The sequence below is a fragment of the Caretta caretta genome, chromosome 8 (assembly GCF_965140235.1).
Source record: "Caretta caretta isolate rCarCar2 chromosome 8, rCarCar1.hap1, whole genome shotgun sequence".
Taxonomy (NCBI): Eukaryota; Metazoa; Chordata; order Testudines; family Cheloniidae; genus Caretta; species Caretta caretta.
Genome location: NC_134213.1, coordinates 93,933,999 through 93,958,070, shown reverse-complemented (window position 1 = coordinate 93,958,070; position 24,072 = coordinate 93,933,999). Strand labels below are relative to the sequence as shown.

General features: G+C 44.8%; 1 long non-coding RNA gene across 1 annotated transcript; it reads left to right on the top strand.

Moving 5' to 3' along the window:
• The first annotated feature begins 247 nt into the window (after positions 1-247).
• On the top strand, positions 248-22,517 carry LOC125641434 (uncharacterized). The gene is made up of 4 exons (XR_007358058.2): positions 248-345; positions 4,319-4,433; positions 12,752-12,844; positions 17,951-22,517. It is a non-coding gene; the product is annotated as an uncharacterized LOC125641434 (long non-coding RNA).
• Positions 22,518-24,072: the final 1,555 nt, after the last annotated feature.

Below are 24,072 nucleotides of genomic sequence, written 5' to 3'. Positions count from 1 at the left end.
AGGAGCAGAATTCCACAGAGCATACAACCCTCTAAGGTCAGTCATTTACTTACAAGGAAAGCAATAATTCAGGATCTTACTTGTCACTTTCCAAGGAAGCCAGTCAGTTTACACGTAGAGTTTTGGCGATCCTCTACTGTAAGTGATTAGACAATCAGTGAATAAAGTGAAGGTGTGGGCCGATCCTGCAAGCTGTTTCATGCTGCTATTTCCTCCACCAGCACAGATCCCCATAGGACCCTGAACAGCCACAGAGGTGCACCCAGGTGGAGCAGCTGCCAGACACAGAGGCCTTAATTTGAAAAGCACCTTGGTGCTTCCCAGCTCAAAGGATCTCATATAAATGTAAGGAATATTTTAGATATTAATGGTTTTTCAACATTTTTGAAGAAATCCCCGTTTCTGAATATTGACTTGCCTCTTTCCCACCCACCCAAATTCTTTTTTAGGGCCAGATTCTGACACCCTTACTCAAGATCAGCAGTATCTTTCCACTGGTTTCCCTAAGCCTAAACTTGACAATTCTGGGAGGGATTTTCAAAAGCACAACTGGTTTAGCCTACACACAGCTTTTATATCAGTGTTACTGTGTCGGTTAGGGGTGTGGTACAACCCCTAGTGTAGACAGTTATATCAGTATAAAATTGTTTATACTGGTATAGCTTATTCCCCTTCCCTTACCAGAATAAGCTCTACTGGTATAATCATATTTTTACTGGTATAACTGCATCCACACTAAGGGATTTTACTGCTTTAATGCCAGTATAGTTAAAGCAATACAACTTTTGCATGTAAACAAGGCTAATATGATTTAGGAGCACAAGTCCCACAGGAGAAGTTGTAGTCCTTAAGTCACTTAGGAGCTTTTGAAAATTCTACCACCTAACACAAATCCTTGCTAGCTCCCCTCCCGCATATTAATTCTCTGTGTTTTCCTATCACTTCCATTTGATTTCAGTGGAATCGGTTGTGGAATAACGTAAATAAAGGTATTGAAATCTGGCCCTTACTGTTTAAGGGGCAAACAGATTCAACTACCTTTTTTGTGATAACACATGATAAGGCAGGCTCAACAACAGATCAGTTTAACAGGCAAGTATTGTGAAAACAATGCACATAGTCTTTGAAGTATTTATTTGTAAATGGGACTTTTATGGAAAGTGTTACTATAAAAGGCTAGAAAGCTTTTACCGAATTGCTTGCCTGCCTCTTGGGGCTGGCTCTGGTGCATATCTGGTCTTGAGTTATATAAAACTACATTTTTTGAAAGTGAAAAAAATAGTTTATTTATATGGATGTAAATAAGTAACATAAAAGAGCACTTATCCTGGGCTCCAGGTGCCCAGGCCATTAATTAAATGATACAATGCAAAACTATTACAAAATTTGTATTTCTAGAACCTGAGATCAACAAACAGTCACAGTGGTATTTTTGTTTTGAAGAGTTTTTTACATGGGAGGTGGGGAATTGGAACTGATAGAATTAATAATGGGAAAACATTTATTATTGGTTGAGTTCTGGTAACCTATAGAGAATATTCACTGATATTTCCACAGGAGTTGTTTCATTAGGTGAAAGTCCCTCCTTTTGAATACATAAAACATCCCATCTAGCCCTGAAGAGAGCCATCCTATAAGGAATATTAGCAGAAATGGATAATAAACAGTAAGGCTAAGATTTACTTAAGCGACTAGTGATTATTAGTGCCTCAATTTTTGGGTGTCCAAATTTAGTCACCTTAAAAAGGTCTGATCTTTAGTAAGCAGGGGTCAGCAACGTGTCTGTACATGGGCACAAGTGTCCATGGTAAAAATTTTGAGGACCGTGAGGAGCGCTTATGGTCACCTTGGGTGGCTCCCTGCAAGCGTCTCCCTGTCCCTGCTGTTGCTGGCAGAAGTGCGGCCAGGCGGCTCTGCAGGCACGCTGCCTCCGTCCCCCCCTCCCCAAGGGCTGACTCCGCAGCTCCCAGCCCATTGGCCAGGAATTGCAGCCAATGGGAGCTGTGGGGTGAGTGCTTGTAGACAAGGCAGCACACAGAACCACCTGGCCATGCTTCCGCGTAGGCACTGGAGGAGGGACATGCCGCTGCTTCTGGGAGCTGCTTGAGGTAAGCGCTGCCCAGAGCCTGCACCCCTGAGCCGCCCCCCTGCTTCCCTGCCCCAGCCCTGATCCTCCCTCCTGCCCTCCAAACCCCTCAGTCCCAGCCTGGAGCTCCCTCCTGCACCCCAAACCCCTCATCTCCAGCCCCACCCCAGAGCTTGCACCCCCAGCTGGAGCCCTCACCTCCCCACCCCCTTTTCCAGCCTGGAGCGCATACCCCCATACACACACCCCCACTCCCTGTCTCAGCCCCCCACCAATGTCCGTCACTAAGTCCGGTAATGTTGTCAAGTGTCCATCGCGCAACACAGTGGTGCTGACCCCTGTTAGTAAGCGCTTGATCCAGCAAGATGCTGAACACTCTGGCCCAGATCTATGGAAGTTAGGAGCCTAAATACCTCTGAGGATCTGGGCCTCTGCCCCTGATCTAGCAAGGCACTTAAACACGTGCTTAACTTTAATCCCATGAGCAGTTCCACTGAACTCAAATGTTAAGTGCATGTGTTTTACTAGATCAGGGATGCAGCATGCAGAACCCTGCAGCCAAGTGCTGAATGCCCACTTTTTAAAAGACCATGCCAAACTGAGGCTCTTCAGGTTGAGCACCCAAAAACTGAGGAACTAAAATCACCAATTACTTTTGAAAGTCTTGGCCTAGAAGTTTACTTACAGTGAAAAGCCTTCATTTCCACATGTCAGCTCATGAGTACAAGACCCGTTGCCTATTTTCTTGTGTTTTCCCATATTTGGTTCCATGTTTGTGCTGTAAAAAGTTAGGAAGTATGGTCAAGTACTAAAACAACGTGACTAGGCTTCAGGGCAATGGTATATTTCATGAGAGGAAAAAATATTTTATAAACATGGTCAGCTTCCTACAAGAATCAGAGCCTGGAGCACCCTACAAAATGTTCCCAGCAAGACTCACTGTCCCTTGTAGTTACCATAATGAAAAGCGGGCTGTGTCCTGGCTTTGCGCTGAGCAAGGGGCAGCACACTGTTGAGTTGCTTTTGGAGCACACCTAATGGGAGATGGTGACTCTGAGAGATCTGCCTCCTCGTTTCCCTCTGCTTGGCAGGCCTATACAGGGTGCAGTATAATTCCTGTGGCTTGCTAGTGTAATTTTGCTAACCAGCAGATTGCGGGGAGGGGCTGTGTTGACTCCTTGTCCTGCCCACTTGCCTGGGGATAGGAGTTTAGCAGCCGCACAAATGCCACTCTTTCCCCCATCTGTGATCTGGGTAGCTGGAGCAAGGGAGAAAGAGCCACCCGTACTTCCTTGTGCTACCACATGAGTTGGGCCATAATCTGACCCTGTAATAGTAAGAAGAAAAACAAAGTGGTAAAGCAGTTCGGAGATTCTTTTATTAAAGTGTCAGAAACCCCAATCCTGACACAACATGCTACACGAGGCAAGGGCTCTCTTTTAAAGAGCAAGATTGTATGCTGTAGGTGGGAGATACTTGTAGAATTTACTCACAAAGCGTTTGTGCATCACAATAAGGGGATTCAGTGGTTACACTGTTGAGAATAATCCTGTTTCTTGTACCCCCAATGGCTGATGTACCCCTTAGGCAGAAACCAGGAAGAGATTATGGAGTTGGCCAAAAAGGCACTGCTTGCTCATACGAACATGCTGGTTACATTGACAGTCTACCTGTTTTTTTCTAATGCCCCATCTACACTAGGCAAATGATCTGTTGCTGACCACAGTTGTCACCACTGGTTTCCCCTCAACACACATCATGTGATATAAAAAATGCAATTCAGCCAGGCCTCTACAGTGCTTCTTGTAACAACATTAGAAATGGCTTTGTCCCATCTACACTAGTATCTTAATCATTGTAAACACCACTTGAGGGGAGGCTAAGGGACATGGGTGCAGCTGGAGTTGGGGTGAATGATGGAGACTTGTCCCCACTTCAACATTTCTTCCCCACTGTGCAGTGGTGTCTTTCTCCATATTCTGGTCAAGGGGAGACAGAGATCTCTACTATGGCTCGCTGGCAGGTGTTTAGATTATTTTGAGGTCTCCTGGCTAAACCATGACAAGGGGAATCCTGGTGTCCGAATCCCCAAGATTTCTGATGTCATTGTGGCTCACCAAGAATATATTTCTTGTAAGACCCTATTCCCCAGCTAGTAACCCAGCCCCTTGGTCATGGATTAGGAGATTGGCAGTACAATCTAAGTATTTGTCATTACCCCTCTTCTTCCAGATGGCAAGAGCCGAGAGACAGAGCTCACAGCTTTCTCCATCTCCATGGAACAACAGGAGGTCAATGTTGCTTCTGATGATTCCCTCACCTGTCCACTCCAACTTGTAAAAGATAGGTAAGGGGCAGGGGTACTTTAAGAAGGGAGTCACACATGGCATTGGGGAGGGTGGGAGGGAATGCTAGGGGCTGATGGAGCTTCCAGGTCCTGGGCCAAGGTGGAACTGGTTCCTTCAGAGCAGATGAGATTGATCTAGTATCACTTGCCTGGGCTGGTAAGCCTGTCCTTATATAAAGGAGAGGAAGCTGAGGCTTCTGCTCAAGGTGAATCAAAGGGATAAAGCCAGGGCATAATGAGAACCCCTCAGGAGGTGCCATTCTCTTAGGGATCTAGGACATCTTGCATGTTTGTCCTTCATGAACATCTAATTGCCATAAGGCACACACACCTTTAATCCCTATATATTTAAACCAGATCTGCCATGATAAAATCAGGTTAGAATTGCACAATAGGGTGGACTAAACTACCTGCCTAAACACAAAAATCCCTACAAAACCTATTTTTAATTTTTATATTAACTATCAACTACAAATTATCTAGCTAGCAAATTCATAGGAAAAAGAGGAGTGGCATGCTTCTCCTGCCTGGTCAGTTTAACCCGTTTTAATATCCCCAGTAACTGCCAAGACGAGTGAAGTGCTCCGATAGAAGAGCTGATCCACTGAAAGCTGTACCCTAGAAATGAACTCCACTAATCAACTGTTCATGACTCCAACAGATGTTTCTGGTTTTCAGACAATTAGAACCTCATGCTCCTTTCTGCTTTCTTGCTCTGTTTTGGTTTTTTTTTTCTTTCTTTTTTTCTTTACCCTACCAGGAGCAAATGCCACTACACAGCTGAAGCTTCAGAACTTGCCATGTGATAAGGGAGACAAATTAAGCCAGTCAGCAATGTCAAGGTTTGAAGTGGTGGTCCATTGAAAGCGCTGGGTCTTACAAGCCTGAGAAGTAGCACGTAAAGCGACTATGCTGTGGTTTTGTTGTAGTTGCCAGGACTCTTGTGTGAAGTTTTGAAACGTCTGATGAACTTGGACCAAAACTTCTTCTTTTCAAAGGCTGAATCATTTTAGGATGTGGAGCTAAAGTTAAATGATACTTTTGAGGATATGAGTATTATACTATGCAAACCACAGACACAGGATAAGAATTGTTGACACAATATTATTGTACAGTTACATATCTATTGAGATAGGTCTCAGTCATGATTTTTCAGAGGCAGCAGAAATATAAAGGCAAAGGAAATGTTTTACTTTGATTTATTTAGTTCTTTAAATTTGAATTGTCCCTTTCAGTTTCTTCTTATTGATGAGTGACTGATGGATACCTGATCAACCAATATTGTAAGAGAATCTGGGCAGGAAGAATGAAATGTAACCTCCCCAAAAGGATGTGGTACAATCTCATGCCACCAAAATCAAAACCAGCTAGTGGAAATGAAACACCTGTTGTAACAGTACAATGAAGCAATGCAAACCTTGTAGCCACTGGAGACACATTTCTCTGGGAACGTACCAGTCATTTGCAAACTATCTTTCTGTTAGCAATGAGCAATTCCCCAAGTACTCTCCCTTGCCCACAACTGACACACAGTCACTTGAAGCAGGAGCCATAGTTTATCAGGGATGAATGGGCCAGACCAGGAAGTTTATCAGTATTCACAACTCAATAGGCAAACACCAGGGGAAGATCATGACCAAATGTGGGACTTCATAACTAGCGCTTGTTGTTTCAGACATCCCAAACAGAGTATATTAACCCACTGCTGTGGCTGGGCTTGTTTTATGTGATAAAGGCAAGTACAAACAGCAGACTGAGTTGGAAACAGTGTCATTGGGTGAGCGGTGAGAAAAACAAACTGACTTCCTCTCCTGGCAGTCTTAGAATATTAGGTGATGTTACCAAAGGCTGAGCAATGCCAGCAACACTGTAGGACGAGAGCATTCTCGCCGAATGTATGATTTCTGCAGTGCCCAGGTGCACCATAGAATCATAGAATCATAGAATATAAGGGTTGGAAGGGACCCCAGAAGGTCATCTAGTCCAACCCCCTGCTCAAAGCAGGACCAATTCCCAGTTAAATCATCCCAGCCAGGGCTTTGTCAAGCCTGACCTTAAAAACCTCTAAGGAAGGAGATTCTACCACCTCCCTAGGTAACGCATTCCAGTGTTTCACCACCCTCTTAGTGAAAAAGTTTTTCCTAATAGAGTTTTTCCTAAAGTTTTTCCTAATTTCACCACTATCATTAGAGTGTGTCAGTATTTCTACTGTAAATGCACAGGGCCAGAACCTCAGTGAGTGTAAATTATAGCAGGTGAGGATCTGGCCCAGAGTGCGCACTGTACAGTTTCCCTACATAAGGCCTTTTCACAGCTGCAGCCAAGCTGGTGGAATGCCCTCTTCTTTGAACTTTGTACTCCTCACTCCTCCGGGGCCAAATTTTGCCCCCTTGGCGCTGCTTGCATGTATTTGAGAGCAGAATTTGCCCTTTGGTATTTTTAAAGAGAGAATGAAATTATTTCTTTTTCTAATAGTTTCTAATTAGATATTGTATGTGGGGTTTATGTTGTGCACTGCCTTTAAACACTGGCTGGGTGCGATATACAGTGGTGGATTACTCACTGGGCCAACAGGGCCGTGCCCAGGGGCCATGGCCAATTGGGGGGCCCCGGAAAAATGGGCGTCCTGTGCCCCGACCCACTCTGCCTGCCTGCCTGGCGCTCCTGCCGGGGAACAGGGGAAGACCCCATGCCCTGACCCCACTCCCCAGCAGGAGCAGCAGGTGGGCGGAGTGGAGTAAGCCCCCGCGCTGCGACCCCATTTCCCTGGCAGGACTAGGGAGGGGAGGGAGGTGGATGGCAGGGTGGGTCTGGAGGCAGAATGGGTGGGGAGGGGCCCCCACTTGGTCTGGCCCAGTGCCCCACAAAACAGTAATTCACCTGTGGACATATAGTGCAATCAATAACCCCTAACCATTCTTCTCTTGGGCAAATGGAACATCTTCAAGCCCAACCCAGTTTTCTCACCCTGCACTTACCAACTCAGCTTTCTGGTTTGTCTCCACTGCTTTTAAAGTTAGTACCACCTTTAACCCTGAATTCCTTCTTCACCCTCCCACATCTGCAAATCTGCCTGTTGCATTCCCAACAACACTGCCTGGGTGAATGCCATTGATTTCAAGGGAGCCAACACCGCTTGCGAGTCACTGCTTCAGCATTGCCTCTACTAAACCTGCCACCCTTACCTTCATCTCCTCTCATGTTCGTTATTGTGATTCCCTTCTCCATAGCCTCCTAGCGACGCGTACCAATTTCCAAACAGCACTGCCTTCATTCTAGCCATTCAGAGATGCGGGCCTGCATCAACATGATCATCAACCCCAGGGTCTGATTCAAAAACTGATTTTCCTTTGTCAAGGTCATTCTGAATTCTAATCCTGTCCTTCAAAGTGCTTGCAACCCCTCCCAGCTCGGTGTCATCCACAAATGTTATAATGGAGTGGAGGGTATGCTTATAAAGGATGACACCAAGGTAGCGATCCTTTGAAGGACAGGATTAGAATTCAAAACAACTTTGACAAATTAGAGAATTGGTCTGAAACCAACAAGATGAAATTCAGTAGAGACAAGTGCATAGTATTTACACTTTGCATGGGAAAAAAATATCGAATGGACAACTACAAAATGGGGAATAGCTGGCTGGGCAGTAGCACTGCTGAAAAGGATCAGGGGGTTATATTTGGGGTCGGGAAGGAATTTTCCTCCAGGAAAGATTGGCGGAGGCCCGGGTGGGGGTGGGGGAGGGTTCGCCTTCCTCTGCAGCATGGGGCACGGGTCACTTGCTGGAGGATTCTCTGCACCTTGGAGTCTTTAAACCACGATTTGAGGACTTCAGTAGCTCAGACATAAGTTAGGGGTTTGTTACAGGAGTTGGTGGGTGAGATTCCGTGGCCTGCGTTGTGCAGGAGATCAGAATAGATGATCATAATGGTCCCTTCTGACCTCAAAGTCTATGATTCTCATGCTCAAATAAATTGGTTAGTCTCTAAGGTGCAACAAGTCCTCCTTTTCTTTTTGCGAATACAGACTAACATGGCTGTTACTCTGAAACCTATGATTCTATAGTGGATCACAAACTGAATATGAGCCAACAATGTGATGCAGTTGCAAAAAAGGCTAATATCATTCTGGGGGTTATTAACAGATATGTCATATGTAAGACATGGGAGGTAATTGTCCTGCTCTGCTTGGCACTGGTGAGGCTTCAACAGTGTCCTTTGAAAAGAGGTGGACAAATCAAAGAGAGTCCAAGGGAGCATTACAAAACTGATAAAAGGTTTAGAAAACCTGACCTGGGAGGAAAGGTTAAATTTTTTTGCCATGTTTAATCTTGAAGAAGAGTGAGAGGGAACCTGGTAACAGTCTCCTTTATGTTAAGGGCTATTATAAACAGTGATCAATTGTTCTCCATGTCCACTGAAGGTAGGAGAAGAAGTGGTCAGTTTAATCTGCAGCAGTGGAGATTTTGGCCAGATATTAGGAAAGGCTTTCTAACGCTAAGGATAGTTTTGCTCTGGACTAGGCTTTGCAGGGAAGATGTGGAATCCTCATTAGAGGCTTTAACGAAGAGGTTAGACCATAGGTGCTGGAACTAGTGGTGCGGGGGGTGCTGTCGCTCCCCCGGCTTGAAGTGGTTTCCATCGTATCCAGGGTTTACAGTTTGGTTCAGTGGCTCTCAGCACCCCCACTATACAAATTGTTCCAGCCCCCTGGGTTAGACAAATGTCTGTCAGGGATAGTCTAGGTATATGTGGTCCTGCCTCAGAGCATGGGGCTGGAACAGGTGACAGCTCAAGGTTCCTTCCAGCCCTACGTTTCTATGATTCCTGTTTTTAAAACACTCCAGGGACTTGCTGATGCAGACTTCACGGACAGTGTCCCTTCTGCTGCTCTAGGGCCAGCCTCATCTCTACTACCCTGACACATACTTCTGCCAGCCTTCGTGTGAGAAGTTTCTCTTCTGCAGCTCCTATCGTTTGGAGCAGCCTTGCCTGACGGACGATGGGTACGTCTACGCTGGGGCTGGAGCGTGGGTAGACAGATTAGCACTAGCTCTGCTTGAGCCAGCAAGCTATAGACAGCGGTGTAGCTGGGGGTCTGGGCAGGTTTGTACTGATGCCTATGCTACCCCTGGCTATACAGCTCTTTTTAGTGCGCTGGCTCAAGCTAGTGGGTTTCTGGCTCCCCACTCTGGGGAGCGCGCTCCAGCTGCAGGGTAGATGTACCATATGTATCTGGTCCAAACTGAGACAGTCAATGGAAAGGCTCCTGTTGATAGCATGGTATTGGATCAGATCCGATCTCATTATAACTTTATTTTCTCCTGGCTTCACTTTTAATCTCTTTCTCTTTACTACTGTAGCGCGCCAAAGCAGTCTGGGAGAGAGCTGTTGTGAAAAACACTGCACAAAATGTGTTCCTTCCCTGGTGTGCTATCTTAGGGGACATGCTGAGACTCTCGGGGACAAGAGCAGGTTCAGGACTCTTTAGCTCAACTCAAGTGTGAGTGGCCATTTTGTCTCCTCCCATCCCCACGCTGGTTCTGCTCTACATGGGCAACTGTAAGCCAACTGTAAATCCAAAGTAATTACTGAGGTTGGTAATGTGCGGTCAGTTGAGCCTTTCCTATTAAAAAGGGCTGGTCTGGAGCACTAGTCACTCTCTGAAGAAGGGCCAAGGTCTGAATAGGGAATGAAACTAAATCCTCCTCTTGCCCCCTATTCAGGTGGTCTCTGTAAGTCTGCATTTAAACACATGGGGCCAGATTCAGCCCCGGGCTGTGGTGCAAGGATTTCCACTTTCCATTCAGGGACTGGTGGAGCCAGTGCAGCCCAAGCACAGACTAGGGCTGCTCTCACTTGCACCCCTAAAGTAGTGGCCCCTATTGGGCTTTGCAGGGATGTAAGAACACCAGGGCCATGCCTGGTCTCTGACTCCACCCCACCCTGCAATGGCCCCTGCCTCTGGGCTTGCTGCAGGGGTGGCACACAGCTGGCTACTGTGCCTAGACATAGAGCCTCCATGCCCTGGGGATATACCCGAGGGGGAGTTGAGCCTGTTCCGTGGCTCATTTGCATGAGTCTAGCCGGCACAAAGGCACTGGAGGGCAGTGATGAATCAGTCCCATAGGCAGGGCAACAGGGGGGAAATTTGCTCTGCCACTAGTTGCTTTTCAGGGGCTTTCAGTCTGACCCCTCTCTCACTAACATTGTATTCGTGCCCTCCCTCACATATGCACCATGCAATCAGTGGATAGTCATCTGCCTGTCGCCCGCCCACAGAACACACCAGGAAGGAAATTGCTGCTTTCTAAAAGTCGAGGATATTTAAAAAAAAAAAAAAATGTAGGCAGCCCCGGGTGTTGTACCAGTTCCTCCGGGACTGAAGGAATCCTTTCCCCTGTGATTCATACTGAGCTGTACAGTCCATCCGGCAGTGGCTGTGTCAGGCAGTCAGTCACTGATAAATGGGTGCTGGCTTCTGGCTGCTGCTGGCACAAGAGGCTGCAGTGTTTTCAGTCTCTTTGATTACTCAGGGCACTGGTACTTCCTCTGGCATTTGTTTGTCTGCAGGAAGGGGTGTGTGTCTCTCTGTGTGTGTGTTTTCTTTTTTTTCCTTTTACACATGTGGAGCCTGAAAGTTTGATTCAGACTTTCTCCCTTTTCTCCATTTCCTGTAGGCTAATGGCTCTGTTTTCTGGTGATTAGCCAATACCAGCTGTTCTGGTGATGAAGATGTCTCAAATCAATTCTATCCTGTCTGGCTTTCCAGGAAGAGGGTCCCCCTGTCTCTCTGATTGAAATTTATCAGTGTCACTGCAGGCAGGAAATTTGCTCCTTTACAAACTTGCACTCGCCCGCTTATTTTTATTGTTTTAACATTTTCCAGAAAAATAAGTCAGAAAACAAACCTACTTCCTCTTTAGAAAGTGCTGTTTTTAACCTCTGAAATGCTGATTCCACTGGTAGGTCATTGTTATCGTAGAGCACTTTAAAGTAACTGCAGGATCACAAATTTAAAAATCACAGTCAATGCTGAATCAGCATAAAGAACAAAACACTAAGAGCACCGTTTTCAACCCTCAGTGCCTACAAAGAAGCTCTTGAATACTACCTCTAGGCTCCAGTGATCTCCAGAAGGAAGGACAACAGGATTTGGGTCTTTAGCACCAAAATAAGTAGCTTTATTTTCAAAGGTGCTGAGTACCTGCAGTTCCCAGAGACTCCAGGGGGTGCTCAGCACTCATGCCTAAAATGTGAGCGCTTTATAATGGAGTTCAGATGAGGAAACCCTTTTTTTACTAAACATTAAATTTGGGTGCATTAGTGCTTTCCACATTTTTTCCCCCAAAGATCAATATTAATGAAGGGTTTTTTGAGACATACAAGCTGAAGATACTCTCTTGATTAATTTCAGACATTTTTGGTGTCCTCCTTTGCCAAATTTCATTCTGGCAAAGGCAAAAACATATTTCCTACTGCAGTCTGCAGGAAAACAATGTGTCTTTTCATAGCTGGGAGTCAAGTTTTGGCAATTAAATTAGGACCAATGTCCATTGATCTCAGTGGAAAACCCTATTATAAGAGAGAGCTCTTAGACCACATCCTGCCATCATTCTGCACTGAGAAACCCCTCTAAGTCAGCAGGAGTTTTGTACAAAAATTTATAGCAGGATGTGGTCCACTTAAGGGCACTCTGAAGGTTGATAAGCTCTAAACTGAACCTTCCCTTCTTCATTCTATTGCTATTGGTCCTCTAAAATCAGGTCTTCAGATGAAACAAAACCCCAGCTTCTCAGTTGGGTGACCAAGCACAACTAACACAGGCATTAGGTTCTTCCGAAAGTGTGGACACAAGTATGAGGCAAGCCTGTGACATTGCCCAATTTCCCCACTTTGCTTTCTCCATCCTAGTAAGCATGGGATTGGCTGCACATCCCTTTAACTTCTGAAGAGAATAGCAACAAGGAAAGAATTTCTGCCTTAGATTGACCAGTGACTTTGGCAGGTGAAAAGTGTTGCTAATTATTAGTTCAAGGGCATAGCTGGATGAGTGGCTTAGCCTTCACTACCAAATGTCTTTCACCTATGACCAACATAAATGATTTCCTGGGTCACAAATCAGCTTCTAGCTTGAGGGGTGCTTGGAAGATCAAGTATCAAGTCTGTAAACTCTCTAAATTTCTTAGAAGCGCTGATTCAAAGAGACAAGAGAGAGAGAGAAAAAAGAAAAACTACTTCCCTTCAGTTTACTGCATATAGGTCTTTCAACAGAGACCTTAAAAATTGAGGACTTTGTGTTCTGAATCAATGTTACAGGATGGCAGTATCATAGTCTGCTGGCTAGAATTTCCTGATTGGGAGTTGGATGGAAGAGGTTCTATGCACAGCTCTGACACTACCTGATCTTGGGTAAGTCACGTAACTTCTGTTTCCCTATGGGCATAAAAGGGACAATGATTCTCAGCTGCCTTTGTAAAGTCCTTGGTGATCTATGAATTAGAGCCATATAAATACTTAGTAAAGGGCCTTTCTTTGGTAAAGGTAAGGGGTTTGCATTGGAGTCTTGGCAAAAGTGTTCTTGCCCCCCCGCTCCCGGAGGTAGTGTTAAAATGGTGTATGGTGAATAATCATTCCATGCCAGTACTTACTGTTGTTCATGCATGGTCTATAAAAGTGAGTATTTTAGTAGAAGTACATTTGTGTGATGCTTACAAGAGCTGACCTTAAGTTCCATCAACCTGACGCTGTAGAAACTGCCTGATAAAACACTCATCTGGTTGTCAAGCTGTCTGGAATGATTCATGAATATGGGTGCCAACCTCAGGCCAGATTGTTTCAAACCAGGGCACAAACTCCAAATTGTCTGTGTGGTCTAGAAATAAATTTCACCAGCTAAATATCAAGTGTGAATGCTTCAAACCCTATGACAGCCTGGGAGTCAGGCAGTCCTTTTATGTACTCCGGTCTATCTTGTCATGCAGGCTAGCCTGCCTCTGTGATAGATGGTCCCTTACACCAAAAATCACAACAATATTCAGGTTAATCCTAGTACCACAGGACCAGTCACTTACCAGTCAATTGTACCTTAGATGGCTCACCAAGGACAACACCTGTAGCTAATCCTATCTTAAGCTAACTAAACGTTTATTACTTAGGAAGAAGAAATGAGTTATTTACAAGTTAAAGCAGGTAAACATACATGCAGAAATGAGTTACAGTCTCAGATTTCAAAAAGTAATAGAAGCTACTGTAATGTACAAGCTCTCTATAACCTTTAGGGCAGACCCAAGCTAAGCAGTTTGGAGATCCCTTGCTTACGCTTAGAAATATTGCCCTCTCCAAATTCCAAGCAGCATAGTCATACGGATTTGTCTAGTCAGGGATTTTCATTCTCTTCCCCCAGAGATCAAACTGTGATGGGATGAGGGTTTAAGCACATCCACTCTTCATGGGTGTTGGGTAGGGAGGGGGAAGATACAGATGATATAAGTGAGATTAATGCATGCAGCAACTCAAAAGCATTTCATAAAGTCCAAATGCTAAACACCTGTCTATAACTCTAATACCTAAATACTAACACACCGGTGAGCCAGATTGACTAACTCATAGCTGGAAACTAGTGTTCAGTGAGGCCGAGGGGCCTTAGCATGAGCTGCCACCTTGTCTGCCCGTGTCACAGTGGTAACTTCAGAATTAATGGTAGGAGACCAATTAGACTGGCTTCCAGTGTCTTGGCGAACTGTGTTTTTGTGTGGTTTGAGGGTATCACCTTGTGCTTCCAAAGGTAAAGCTTCCCTTAAAAAGAGTCTAGTTCTCTTAATTACAGAAATAACCTTCAAACTGTGAAGGAAGCCTAGCTGATGAAGTGATGTCTGCCTGGGTCTGGGGTGTGACGTGCCCCATTCGTATCAATGAACTGTGAACCCACACAAAGCACACATCAACATGAATTACTTCACTGTTGATCAAAGCATGAAAGAAAAGAAGGGAGATAAGGATGCATAAGCCACCTCACCATAACAAACCTGCACAGCCTGTTCAAGCAAAAGCTTGCTGAATCTTGGGCCTTGCAGACATGGTATGGGTCATTTTCCTGTAGCTCTGCTATGTGAACTATTCGTTCCTCTTGCTTTAAGGGATGTGTGTGGCTGTGGGCACTGGGTGAAATAACTAATGACCAAAATGGGGGAGTTAGAGGTGGAAGTTTCTTCTTAAACAGGAAGCATGTGAACTTGCCATCCTACCCCAGGCAAAGGAGGAGACCTCTAGGTTCCCTGTAGAGTTCTCGATCGTGAAGCAGATTTTATTCATGCCACAAGGCAATTGGAACGTGAAAAGCAAGAAAACTAATGGAGAGGGAGGAGAGCTTTGTGGTTAATGCACTGGACTGGGATTCAGAGCTTTGAGTTTGGTTCCTGGCTATGCCATAGACTTTCTATTTAATCTTGGGCAAGTCACTTAATCTCTCTGTGTCTCAGTTCCCTATCCATGAGGGTTTATCTGCATGAGAAAGTTGCACCGTTTTAATGTAAAGTGTGATATTAACCAGTGCAAATTCCTATGTGTTCAAAACATGCTTATTTCAGTTTCACTTAAGTCAATTAGGATCGGTTTACATTCAACTGAAAAAAAACCACTTTTCAATCAAAGAAAATGTCTGCACAAGGATCTGCACTGGTATAACTAAAAAACAATTTAAATTAAACCAGTGCAGCTTTCCCATGAAGGTGAGAGAGCGTTTCTCTCAGCCATGTCTTTTACGATGTGCGTGTACAGCACCTAGCACGATGATCTCATCAGGGCCTCTACACAGCACAGGAGTGCTGCTGCAGGTAATAACCATAACAGGTGCGGCCCTCATGCTCTCGATCCCCTGGGTTGCAAGTTTGGCAGCACAGTCTGAAGAGGCCCTGTTTGCACATGTACTTCCTGGAAGAAAATGCACTTCAGACTGACACAGATGTACTTTCCAAGCTTTCGTTGGGCTGCAGTAGAGAAACTGGGGAAAAAAATGCGGTGAGAAATACCTTGAGGCTGGCCTCTTTAACAGTGGGGACTAAAACCAATAGGGGCTTGAATAATTTATGAGCTTCATTGCAATCCTTGAGTTACATTCCCTTTGACTGAAAAATGTGCGAGTTCAGTCTGCCCGTGGAGCCGCATCACTGAGATGAAAGGGAAGCTTTTAACTGCTTCCTGCTATTGTCTTTGCTTACTATCTGCTTTGCCACGAATGTTCTCGTTGGTAGGAATTCTCTAACACTATGTTCTTGTTTTGATTCCCAGGAACAATAAAAAAGAATACGGTTTGGAAAGGACATATGGAAATCTTCAGGGCTGAAAAATAGCTCTAAAGGACAGTAGCGTGATAGTCACTACTGGCAATACAAATATTTGGTGTAGATATAAAAGAAACTTGCACTAAACATACTGATATTCTGTCTGGGTAGAAATGCGTAGACTTAATGCCTGATCTGGTCAGACAGCAGTAGGATAAAGAAGAGCTTTATCACAGTCTTTGTAACGTTCTCTCCACCATGGACACTAAATGATCTTTAATATAAGTCAAATACTCCAAATGAGGAAAGAGAGAGAAATTAGTCTGAACAGGAAGCTTCAAATACTGTAAGACTAATTGAGTTTGGATAATTAAGGGGCTTTAGAGAAGTAATTCAGAGGAGAATGGGAAGGGAGGACAACTTAATTGAGATTGCCTGTCTGTCTGTGATTTCTCTGTGCAGCCTTCTGTGGCATGGCTTGGTTGCCCTTCATCCTGACCTAATGGAGTTGATGTCATTTTTATGAACTTTATTAATTAGCACATTGCAGACTTGCATTTACATTTTAAAGATGTTTCTACACTGTAAAAAGCACTGAGATGATCTTGTGTGCCTTCAATTAGTGAAGAAAACAGTACCCCATAATATATGCCAACTCAGGGACCCAGCTGGTAGCATTTGTAGGGTTCAGGCTAGGAGCTAGGTGATGAGGATAGGGTGACCAGACAGCAAGTGTGAAAAATCAGGATGGGGGTGGGGGATAATAGGCACTTATATAAGACAAAGCCTCAAATATTGGGATTGTCCCTATAAAATCGGGACATCTGGTCACCCTAGATGAGGAGCAATTGCTCAGTGCTGTTCCCTGCTTCACTGGAGGTTGTGAATTATGCAGAGATGAGTCTAGCAGCCAAATCCTGATCTCTATTACATCAGGTAACCCAAGAGCAGAATCTAACCTCCTTGGAGGGAGAAAAAAAATGGCATCAGTAGCTCCTAATGGTGGTAGCAGGGTGCTACGGACTGGACTGTTGAGGGTAGATAGCAGGCCAGTTCCATAGTTTGCAGTGGAAGTGGATCCTTTACAGTTTGGCACTGATATAAATAGTTAGGAGGAGCAGCTTAGGAAGGGTGTTATATATGTTGGCTTCATGACTCCAAAACAAAAGAAGCAAGCAAGCCACGTTTTAAGAATCTGCTGGTGTCTGAATGATGCTTGCACTTATAGTTGGTAGCCACGCCAGCTCAGGGTGTGATCTCTGCAGATCTCAGAAGGAAAGCAGGTCTCGGCCTGGCCACTAGTCAAAGGGAGGCTGCTAAACACAACCCAGGGTGCAGCAGAAGGTGGTGCGAGGGATTCATTAGGCAGAACTCTTCTCTCGAAGTCTGTACTGGACTGTACTGGATGCTAGTGCTGCCCTGCTAGAGGCGCCCTCTCTTAGTTCTATCTAAAACAGGGCCTTGCCATGAATGGTCACAGATTCATAGTTTTTGTTTTTTTTTTTGTTTTTTTTTTTTTTACGGCCAGAAGGAATCCTTATGATTATCTGTTCATTAGATCATTAAAGAGCTCCTGGCACTTTTGGCAAGAATGAGGATATTGGCCCCAGAGCACTGCTAGATTACAATGTGGGTATTAAAGTCATCTTGCATATTTGTAGTATTAACTGGATATGGTACTCTTCCCTTCCCTCCCTACACTTTTGCATAATGTTACTGTAGGCTATTCATCAGCTACTAAGTTCTACCTCAGAGGTGGCTGCACTTTGGTTACTGGTGAAGTGGTTCTGGTGTGTGTATCTAAAGTTTGTATCACGTACAGTAAATATAAACATAGATACTGTTTTGAAATAATGCATTTAAGTAGTAAACATAGTAGAAATATATTAATATGCAAAAATATAATGAAATACAGGGAGTTTACAGCACTTAGTAAGTAGGGAGCATCAGTCACCATAAAACAAAAAGCATTGTAATTCTGGACATACCTGGCATAAGCAAAAAGTGCATCTAGATTGAAAACTTATTTGCAAGATCACAGGATTTCCTTTAGAATGCATTTAGAACAGAAGGTTTACCTTCCACATTACTGCATCCTTCCACTTAGCACTCAGGTGTGTTCTGATCAAACCGCTAGTTTCAGTAAACTTTGGTAATGGAAACGTAAACACCAGAAGGTTTCAGAAAATATGTATTATTACAAAACTCTTATATAGTGCCATATATTTCCTTGCAGCTTCACCCGTTCCCAAGAGTTTACAGTCTGAAGCCCTGTTCCAAAGCTGAATGAACTCCATCAGAAGAATCTCACTGACTTCAATCCGTTTTGAATCAGGTCCTGACGTAGCTTACAGGGATGCCGATGAGGAGCAAGTCTGCTGAGACACTGTCAGAGAGTCACCGGGCGGTGCTCTGGAACTACTCCATACAAAGCCAGTCAGGACTCTGGAGGAGCCTCCTCTCTGTGAGCAGACTGTCTTCAGGGCAAGAAGCTTACACAGCTTCGATCTTCCTGAGTCTGACCTTGGAGCATTCGGCATCCCCTTCCACACCGTGGGCTTCCCACAGCGAGTCCACATAGACAGGGCTCCTGCGGAAGCCAGTGGGTCTTGCACCCCAATTCCACAGTCAGACATGACTCTCAGCCAGCCAGTAAAACAGAAGGTTTATTAGATGAGAGGAACACGGTCTAAAACAGAGCTTGTAGGTACAGGGAACAGGACCCCTCAGTCAGGTCCGTCTTGTGGGGCAGGGAGGCCAGAGTCCCATCTGGACCTCCCTCCATTTTCCCAGCCAGCTCCAAACTGAAACTCTCCTGCCCCTCCTCTGGCCTTTATCTCTTTCCCAGGCCAGGAGGCCACCTGATATCTTTGTTCTCCAACACCTTCAGTTGGCACCTTGCAGAGGAGGGGCCCAGGCCATCAGTTTGCCAGGAGACAGGGTGTTTGCCATTCTCTGTGCAGACACCATCACACTGGCCCTCTAGGGCTCTGCAACAACCACACACCCTTATCCCACCACCTAGATACTTAAGAAATGCATAGGGGAAACTGAGGCACCCACCCAGTATTCAGAGAGAACATTAAGAACAGTCCCACTTCGTCACAGACACCCATGAGGATGTGGGGACTCACTAAGCAATGAGAAGAAAGAAGAGGCGTTTGCTTCAGATAGTGAGTCATATGACTGTACCACCCTGAACAGTCTTAATCATATCTGATCTGTGAAGCTAAGCAGGGTCAGGCCAGGCCTATTCAGTAGTGAGTGGGAGACTTTGTAGGAATACTTGGTGTGGTAGGCTTAGTGAGGAGTCCAGTGTCTAGGTCACTAGCCTGGGATTTGGGGAGGACAACTTCAGGTCCTTGCTGCCTTACAGACTTCCTGTGTAATCTTTTACAAGCCACTTAAGTCTCCTTGTGTCTCAGGTCCCCATCTGTAAAATGGGGGTAATAGCACTTACCCCCCTCATGGGGGGTGTTACAAAGATAAATACATGAAAGGCTGAGGTGCTCAGATATTATGGTAATGGGAGCCATATAAGTAATTAAATTACAGGCTTGAAGGAAGAAGGCACAGCATAAAGCATTGGCAATGCAGACAGTGTGAGCTGGAGTATGAGATGCACAAAGGGCAGGATGATATTCGGTCTTTGATAAGAAGCTTGACTGTGGGGCAATAGGGGATAGGAAGCCAATGGATGGAATTAATGGGGGGAGGTGATGTGTTTGGCTTCAAACAAAAGTAGAGGAAGGTGAGAGGCAGTGAGTCTAGCCAGAATAAAGTTGTAGTCCTTATAACAATAAGATTTGCAGGGTGAAATGCGGGTTGCATTGAAGTCAATGGGAGTCTAACCACTGACTTCAGTAGAACCCAGATTTCTTGATCCATTCCCATATGGTTTGACACTAGTGTAGGATGGGCACTTAAAAATGATGCTGTCTCCCTGTAACTAGCCACTGTCATAATTAAGCTGTATCATAATTTTAAAAATAAGAGAATCATAAATAGGTTTGAGCAGGCAAAAACCTTTGGCTATGTGTCCTGTGTCATAAATAACTATCAAGCTGGGACTGTGCCTCAAAATCTCATTTGCTTCCACTTTACCTAAGAGTAGAATATGTGATTATTTACACACAGTGTCTTGTTTCTATTAGTACTTTTAAAACTCACTATCTGGAAGCTATCCGTTTAATCTAAGCTAATTAGGGTAATAACAGCCGAGTGTTATTTTTACACACTCATCAGCAAGCAATCCTATTGACTGTATGCCAATAATGTGTTGTGAACAGACTCTGATATGGGCTTGTGGCACACTGAGTGAAATTTCCCACTTAAAGGCAAAAGAATATGGCTCAAATTCTCCCTTCATTTATAGTGGTGTGCAGCCTCATTGACTTCACTGGGGTTACACCCATGTTCATGACAGAGAATAGGTGGTGACTCTCTCAGAAGCAGGTAGCCATGCACTCAGCACACAACGTGATGCCATTATCTTGGAGAAATGGGAGGTAAGGTATTGCACATTTAAGCCGCAGTCCTGCTTTGTTTGTGAGACAGATGCTTACTCATGTCATACTTCTATACCTATTAATATACAACTTTTCTATGTTAGCTCATCTCTTTAAAAGGATGGTTACAGTAACGAGTATACTAGTCAGTGTCTCACTTTCTTTACTGCTTTCTTAGGGACTATTCTTTTTGGTCTGTGTTTACACAGCGCCTAGCACAATGGTTTGTGACAAGGGCTTATAGGTATGACAATAATACAAAGTGTTGCTCATTCCAAAGTCCATCAGCATTTAAACTCGTATACTATTCCTTTATGTTTATAACCATACTTTATATGTAAATCTCCAAGTACATCTGTGAACAATAGACTCCAAAGGTCTCTGTTCTAATCTGAGATACACAAACCAATTTATCTAGAAATGCCTCTGGGGAAGTTGTGCACCTTTGGGGAATATGTCGATGTTTGAAGATACACAGGGTCCGATTCTGATCTTGCTTACATTGGTCCTAGAAGTGATGTAATTGACTTGAATGGAGCGACCCCAAGTGACACTACCTAACTCGGACTCCAGCCAGCATGCTAGGAGAGTGCATTTCTCAAATCAGAAAGGCCCTTTTAATTTAAGGAGAGAGCTTGAAGTCTTCAAGAGCGACGAGCCTACAATTGATAAAAGGCCTCGTCTGCATTGTTTGTACACACTATTAACTTGACTCCAACAGTCACCAGAGAGTTTGAGGACCTCTGAGGAAATAAAGGAATCACCTATTTTCTTCCACCTTCTGCTCTTCCTCCTCCTTCAAATGTTTCCATGCAGAAGTGGTGATTTAACGCAAGAGGCTCTTTTCTAATGAACAGAGACTTGCTTGTGCCTGGAATTTGTTAATCAGAAAGTGGGGGACAAACTCCTGGATGCTTTTAGTCACAGTAGAACAAATTCTGCGCGGTAACCAACTATCTTCAGGTTTTTTCACAGTGATTGTCATCGTTACAGCTCCTCTGGGGCTACCTAGACATGGGGAAGTGGAATAAATAATCAGAAGATGTCTCTAGCTGATATTTTCAGCCAAATTGATATCGGTCCAAGATTTAACACTTCCTTTCTCTGCCAGCCACAGAGTAAGAATAACATGTTTTCAGGATATCAGAAACCACTAGAAATCTGTCATGCTTTGCACTTGAATAGCACCTTTCAACTGAGGATCTCAAAGCAACACATTTTTGGAGCCTCACAGTATGCTATGCGGGGGGGAGAAGACTAATTATTTAGCATTTCTTTATTACTATAACTGTCTGGCAAAAGAGGGGACTGGAGCAAAGATCTTGCTGTGTGGATCTGAGGGCAGAACTTCCATGCAAATAAGACGTACAAAAAACTTCAAATGCACTTCTTACTCTGTCAATCTGTTGGTGTGTTGTCCTCCCATGTATGCAGGGGCACCCCTAGAATTTTTTTCTGAGGGTACATACCATCAATGCCTATGGAGCCATCCCTGCTGCTGGCTCCAGCTCCTCACCTGCTGAGTTTGTGCCTTGCTCAGCTCCCGCCTTCCAGTCTGTCCTGCTCACTCCCTGTCCCTGAGAGAGGACACAGGCTGCTGGAGGTAGGGTGAGGCCTTGGTGCAGGAGCTGGCCCTCAGCATTGGCTAGGAGGAGCAGTGCTGGCCCTGCCAGTCCCCACTCAGGCTTGGCCCTGCAACTCCTCCATCATGATGGAGGGGCCATGAAGCCAACATTAAGCGAGTAGCACTGTGACAACCACACCCTTCCCCGTTAATGGAAGTTGCAACATCCCTCACTCAGTTTTGGCTCTGTGGCTCCCCTGTCATGACAGCTGGTCAGCGGGGCCAAACCTGAGTGGGAAGTGGGGCAGACAGTGCTGCTTCTTCTCGATGCCAGCAGTGGTGCACACTATGCACGTGACTGTGGGCACCACGGTATGCACGTCGTACTCCTCTGCAATATTCTCGTCTCCCCCTGAAGGGCAGAAAGGTTAATGACTTGCTATGTGACTTAGTCAAAGTCAGTGATGGAGCATGACTCCTAACCATCTGCTCTGACCACTAAGCCTATATATGAAGAAGCCTCTTTTACAGGTCTCTTCCTTTCTAAATAAAACTCTTTTGTCATTGGGAACCACTCTATTTGGTGTGTTTTTGTCTTCTTCTACTTCTACTTCTATGTTCTACTTCTAGAAACCTCTAAATGGTATGCTAAAATCCCATATTTTCAGGGCTATAACTTGAATATGAATAATACGGCTCTGTTGGTCCCAGAAACTTTGGAGTAAGACTCGTCCTGGTCTAGAATACCATTACATGTTCGCTGTGACTGTTTTAAAAATAAAGATGCACTCAATGGATCTTGACTCCAATGTTCTACTCTAATTGCATGTATGAAGGTCGGGATAGTGGAATAGTACCTTGTGGCCCTGTGGGTAAAACTTCCCCATGAATGTGAAATCCCTGAAAAATTGCAAAAGCCATTCTTACCCTGACAGTCGGAGGCACTTCCTCCTTTGTGTCATGCTGCTCTGCAGTGTTCTTTACTCATGGGCTGCGTATATTCAGTGTCATGAGAGTTACACACTGAGTGAAGAGGGCAATTAACCCCACATATGTAAATATCTTGGATTTCATAAGCAGTAAATGGTGGGGAGGGGGGCCTCACAGTGTCTTTTGGAAGCAGATCTTTAATCTGTCTTTCAGTAAGCAGACCTTAATTAAACTAAATGTGTGGCTTGAGAAATGCACTTTGGGAGTGGTTTTCCCCCCATATGTCTCTGTACCTTATTTTCCTCTTTGGTCAAATCATTAGTAACACAAGAGAAAATACAAACACTTTAAAAAAGAACAAACAAACAAAGCGCAGTAGTTTGCTAGCAGACAAGTCGAGATTACAATACACCTGCAAATGGAATGCAATGTCACTAACAGTCCTGGCTGGAAAGTAGGCAGTGTCTGCTCACCCAGCTGCCTGTCCTACATTGAATGCCATGGTAGCAGAGTGTGCAGCTGAGCCAGAGAAGCGACTCCAAGTAATGACCTGGAGTACAAAGGGTTGTGCTGGGAGCTGCTGTGTCTCACCATCCCTTGTTGGTGTCTGTATGTGCCGCTGCAGAAGTACACCCAGCACGCCTGTTTTCGTGCTCTATTCCCTAGTCACAGGTAGAGAGGAGGAGGAAGACACCTGTACTACCTAGATGCTTTGCTTGGCAACCTCCATGCTGTGGCCAGACCCAGCCTCCCACTCCAAATACAGCCATCATGTCCCTGCTCTCTGTACCCCTACAGCAATGAAAACAACATATCGGTCATTGCCCAGATACCCTGGCCTGACCATGGCATTTTAAAAACACCCAGTCACCATGATAGGCTTCCTGCCTGCACTGGCAAACCTGAGAGCCAAATATCTGACACACTTCACTTTACACTTTCTATCCCTTATGCCCATAGTACCCCACTGTTCTTTGCATGGAGATTTTCTGATAAGCTGTCACCTATGCCTACCTTTATTTGGCTGCCTCCAAATCACATGATGTCAAAGTTTGGGCCATGCTATGAGAAAAAGCTGCCCCTATCCTGACCCAGATTGCCCAAACCTCTCTTTCTAATGGCTGAGAGCTAAAGAGCAGCCCCTGGAGACTAGCGAAAGCTATAGATGATGTACTGGGTATTTATAAAGCACTGGACTACCCAGGAGAATTTAATCCTAGATTCCTGCACATGCACTGTATTGAGCTCTGTGGGCCTGACCCAACTCCCATTGAAGTCCATGGGAGTCTCTCCACTGACTGCAGTGGGAGCTGGATCAGGCCTTGCATCACCACGCACACAGTTAAGTATTTAAGT